We start from the raw sequence: 5846 nt of genomic DNA, 5'->3' as shown, positions 1-5846 counted from the left end.
GGCTTGCCCCTTTACTTCATCTACACCTCTACTCTTTGAGTAGAGTGAGGCATGTCTCAGAAAGAACTTTTCTCATTTAAGGTATCTAAAATAGCACCCCCATCACTCACTATTCTCTCTCACTATATTTGAATTTTTTAATGCTACCTATTACATTACACACTTTTTTTATTTCCTGCCTCACCTTCTAGAACATATGGTATATGAACTCAGAAGTTTAGCCTCTCTTATTTGCCTAGAATTTAAACACTGTGTCCTTATAGCTAACACTTAATAAATACTTGTGGAAATTTGACCACTCAGAAATTTGTTTTGGGGAGCAACTGAGATGCTATCTCTTGATCATAACATTAATGTCCTTATAGGAATAGCTATGGAAGTTCTGCTAATAACAACAGAAATTTTAAGTAAGAAAATCTATATAGAGTACTTTAAAAAGTGCCTGGCAAACAATGATCATTCAATGTTTTCTAACTATCATCCTTAATCATCAATAGAAATAATACTTAAAAAATCAGAAATGCTCCAAGTATATTTTTGGTATTATATGCCCTAATATTTTGACTAATAACAAAGAAGAAAAAGGACTTTAAAAGACCATTTCTTTTTCTTCTCGATCATTCTAGTTTGTTTCTGCAGTTCTGTTATAAACATTATGAAAACTTTAAAAGAAAGGAGTAGACTCAATGATATCTACAATGCCTTTTATGCTATAAAGTATAAAAGTACATCATTCCACCAGCACCAGCCAGTCATGTACATTGTCTTCAAATAGCTGCCTTGCGCTCCTTCCTTTATTTCTAATGGATCTATGAAATGATCAAGAATTACATGTTTTCAGATAGATATGGAGCAGTCAAAACTCCTATGAAAGTTAAAATTGCAACTATTTTCTGATATATATACCTAGAGAAGTAAAATGCACCTAGCCTTGACAATTTAATTATGGTCTTCTTTAGTTTGAGGATGTAGTATTATATAACGTTTGCTCTAGACTGCTTCAAGTATGAGTCAAAAGACTCATCTGGCTGGTTGGTCATCTCCATGTTGCTCAAAACGATCGAATTTAACGTGCCTTGGCTAAAGTAACAACACACCATTTTGAAATCAGTATGGAGGTTTTGTTATGAGAATCAGGTAAAAATAATAAAACCTAATATTTGGGGTAATTCCATTGAATGAAATGAATGTTTTATTAGACAAAGGCAATTTAAGGAGTGAAGTCAGGACTCCAATTTAAGATCCCATCAAAGTAGAAATGAAAATATCTATTGGATTTCTCAGTGTACAAGTAATTTTTTTTCAGTTTTTGTCCCAAGTGAATTTTTATAGAGAAACAATCTATTTCCTTTTTTTATATTTGTGATTTATATATTTTTTTATATTTTTTGTGTTTGTTTCAAGTTTTTATTAAATTCTAGTTAGCTGACATAAAATGCAATATTAGTTTCAGGAGTAGAATTTAGTGATTCATCACTCACATATAATACCCAGTGCTCTAATTATTCTAATATGATGAAAATCAGTAACTTGTTGTCAATGTATGTTATTGATTTTTATCATTATTAGAATAATTAGAACAGTTCAGTACCTGTTTAGTCATTTTCCCTGTGTTAATCCCTGGTCATTTCTCCAAGTATTTGTGGTCCCTTTCATTCTTTGGAGAAACAGAGATTTAAAAAACTGTGGATTTTGTCAATGTGAATTTTTACATACATCATGGCTTCTCATAGCCAAGGAAGTAGGTTTTGTATCATCACATCTCCCATGGATTTACAAGCCTTCAAACTATCCCCTGCCCTGCCATCAAAAGATAAGTGGAGGTATGATGGTGCTCCCCAGTATCACTCCCAGGCCCATTAGGTGAACATTTCATATCAGTCATACACAGTCATACTATCTTAGAGAAAATTGCCTGAGAATTCCAGAAATCTTGCAAGTCACACATTAACAAGGTAAAATTAAGGAAGAGTCCAGACAGGGCCTGGATGGTTCAGTTGGTTAAGCATCTGCCTTCAGGTCAGGTCATGAACCCAGGGCCCTGCATCAGGCTCCCCATTCAGTTGATAGTCTGCTTCTCCCTCTGCCCCTCCCTCTGCTCATTCTCTCTCTCTCTCTCTTTCTCTCTCTCTCTCTCTCTTTCACTTTCTTTCAAATAAATAAAATCTTTAAAAAAAAAAAAAAAGAAAAGAAAAAGAGGGGGCACCTGGGTGGCTCAGTGGTTGAGCAAATGCCTTCGGCTCAGTTCATGGTCCTGAGATCCTGATATCAAATCCCGCATCAGGCTCCCCATGGAGAGCTTCTCTCTCACTCTACTATGTCACTGCCTCTCTCTCTCTCTCATGAATAAATAAATAAATGACTCTTTAGTCCAAACACTTGCATATTAAATAAATTAGAAGGATTCCCTAAAGCTAATTTTTCTCACCTATAAAATGGATCCCCATTTTATAATAATGCAATAGTACCTGCTACCTTAGTCATTTGGGGGAATTGTAACAAAGATACCTAGACTGGGTGGCTTAAACAACAAATAGTTTTTTCTCATAGTTCTGGAGGTTGCGAAGTCCAATATCACGATGTCAACAGATTCTGAGTCTGGTGAGGGCACTTTTCCTGGTTCACAGACGGCCATCTTCTCACTGTATCCTCACATGGTGAAGAAGTAAAAGAACGCTCTAGAGTCTCTTTTGCAGGGGCAATAATCTCATTCATTAGTCTCTTTTGCAGGGGCAATAATCTCATTCATTTTGCAGGGTCAATAATCATGAGAGCTCTACCCTCATGACCTAATCACCTCCTCAAATCCCCATCTCCTAATTCAATCACATTGGGGGTTAGGCACTGAGCATGAATTTTGCAGGGACATAAACCTTTAGTCCATTTAACTTTATAACTTTATAAAGTTTTGAGATTTTGACAGTGCCTTGTACAGATCAGGTGTTAAATATACGTTGAATGACTGACTCAAATAAGATATTACTATTTAAAACATTTTGGGATCACTGGGTGGCTCAGTGGTTTAGTGACTGCCTTCGGCCCAGGGCATGACCCTGGAGTCCCGGGATCGAGTCCCACCTTGGGCTGCTGCATGGAGCCTGCTTCTCCCTCTGCCTGTGTCTCTGCCTCTCTCTCTGTGTGTCCCTCATGAATAAAATCTTTTTAAAAATTTTTTTAAATATAAAAAAAAAAACATTTTGCACACAATGTGGGCCATGATAAGCACTCAAAACATGATAGAAGGAATAATAGCAATAATAGTAATGTCAGTACTTATGATAGTTGCAGGGTAATATTAATGTTTATCAATGTTAATATTGATATATTTAATTTTGGATTGCTTGATAACTTTATCAAGAATAACACGAATTATGCCTCTATCAGGTTTCTACACTGTTGATGTGATATATGCTTTTCCTGTTCAGCTCTTCACCCATCCTTGACTATAGATTTTATCAAAACAAACTTTATACTATATTATTCTTCTAGTTTCCCCTTCTCTCTGAGCCTACCCTAAAAGTCTTAACATCCTGCGAAGGGTCAGGTCTATGATGTTATTGAATAGGTAACTACTTCAAGATAGGACATAAGTAATATTAAGATATGACCTGAACAGCTATCTCAATAAAGAGACAGGATAAATTTTACAAAGTAATTATCTGTGGGATCAAATCGACTTGAGTTTGAATTCTGACTCTGTTTTTCATTGAATTCTTGGAAAATTACTTGATCTCTCTGAATTCCAACTTCCTCTCTTATGTAATGGAGAGAAAAGCCTATACTGTTAGCTTTTTGTGAAGATTAAATGAAATAAAATGTGAATTAATATCAGTGGTATGTTGGTGATGTTTAAGAAATGGCCTTTTAGAGAAGCATTTTATGGTTTCATTCATTTGGAGAACACAAAAAATAGTAAAAGGGAATAAAGGGGAAAGGAGAGAAAATGAGTGGGAAATATCAGTGAGGGTGACAGAACATGACAGACACTTAACACTAGGAAACGAACAAGGGGTGGTGGAGGGGAGGTGGGCGGGGAGTTGGGGTGATTGGGTGATGGGCACTGAAGGGGGCACTTGATGGAATGAGCACTGGGTGTTATGCTATATGCTGGCAAATTGAACTCCAATAAAAAATATACAAAAAGAAAAGAAGAAGAAGAAAGAAAGAAAGAAAGAAAGAAAGAAAGAAAGAAAGAAAGAAAGAAAGAAAGAAAGAAAAGAAAGAAAGAAAGAAAGAAAGAAAGAAAGAAAGAAAGAAAGAAAGAAAGAAAGAAAGAAGAGAAAAAAAAAGAAAAAAAGAAAAAGAAAAAGAAAAAAAAAAGAAAAGGGATAAAAGAGGGAGCCCGCGCGCCGCCGCAGCGGGTTGGCCAGGCCCGGGCAGGCCAAGGCGGACGCTAGCGGGGTGGGACCAAGATGGCGGGGCAGGCGGTGCACCTGGAGTCGGACGCCTTCCTGGTGTGCCTCAACCACGCGCTGAGCACGGAGAAGGAGGAGGTGACGGGACTGTGCATCGGGGAGTTGAATGATGACACAAGGAGTGACTCCAAATTCACATATACCGGAACTGAAATACGCACAGTTGCTGAAAAGGTTGACACCGTCAGAATTGTTCACGTTCATTCTGTCATCATCTTGCGACGTTCTGGTAAGAGGAAGGATCGAGTGGAAATTTCTCCAGAGCAGCTGTCTGTGGCCTCAACAGAGGCAGAGAGGTTGGCTGAACTAACAGGTCGCCCCGTGAGAGTTGTGGGCTGGTACCATTCCCATCCTCCTATAACTGTTTGGCCTTCCCATGTTGATGTTCGCACACAAGCCATGTACCAGATGATGGATCAAGGCTTTGTAGGACTTATTTTTCCCTGTTTCATAGAAGATAAAAACACAAAGACTGGCCGGGTCCTCTACACTTGCTTTCAATCCATACAGGCCCAAAAGAGCTCAGAGTATGAGAGGATTGAAATCCCAATCCATATTGTACCTCATGTAACCATTGGGAATGGAAAGTATGCCTTGAATCTGCAGTTGAGCTGCCCAAGATCCTGTGTCAAGAGGAGCAGGATGCATATAGGAGGATCCACAGCCTCACACATCTGGACTCCGTAACCAAGATCCACAATGGCTCGGTGTTTACCAAGAATCTGTGCAGTCAAATGTCAGCCGTCATCGGGCCTCTCCTGCAGTGGTTGGAGGACAGACTGGAGCAAAACCAGCAGCACTTAAGGAATTGCAACAAGAAAAGGAAGAGATTATGCAAGAACTCTCTTCTCTAGAATAAAGTCGGAGACCAATGTGGAAAAATGAAAATATCCAGGTATAATTTTGAAGAACCTGGAGGACTCACATTACCTGACCTCAAGACTCACTCTAAAGCTACAGTAATCCAGACAGTGTGCTATATACCCACCTGCTTTTGACAAAGGTGTAAAAGCAATTCAATAGAGTAAGGATAGACAGTCTTTTCAACAAATTATGCTGGAGCAATTGACACCCATAGGCAAAACAATGAACTTTGACCTAAACTGCACACCTTAGACAGAAAGTAACTCGAAACAGATCATAGACTTAGATTTAAGATGTAAAACTATAAAACTTTTAGGAAAAAAATCATTGAAGAAACATCAGGATCTTGGGGCTAGGCAACAAACTCCTTGGCCTTCACTACAACAGCACAGTCCTAAAAGGAAATGATATACTGGACTTCATCAAAATGAAAAAATTTTGCTGTGTTAAAAAAAAAAAATCAAGAGGATGAAATTTTTGACAGAACTTATTGGCAAACCATATGTCTGATCAAACTTGACTATATAAAGTCAACAGTAAAAAAACCATCCAATCGAAAATGAGCAA

At 37.9% G+C, this 5846-nt stretch overlaps 1 pseudogene; it reads left to right on the top strand.

Annotated features, from left to right (window-relative positions):
- Positions 1-4412: 4412 nt before the first annotated feature.
- On the top strand, positions 4413-5635 carry LOC112644239 (lys-63-specific deubiquitinase BRCC36-like; annotated as a pseudogene).
- Positions 5636-5846: the final 211 nt, after the last annotated feature.

Source organism: Canis lupus, chromosome 32, assembly GCF_003254725.2.
Source record: "Canis lupus dingo isolate Sandy chromosome 32, ASM325472v2, whole genome shotgun sequence".
Lineage (NCBI taxonomy): Eukaryota > Metazoa > Chordata > Mammalia > Carnivora > Canidae > Canis > Canis lupus.
The sequence above is the reverse complement of the archived record's forward strand: the minus strand, read 5'-3'. Positions and strand labels throughout refer to the sequence as shown.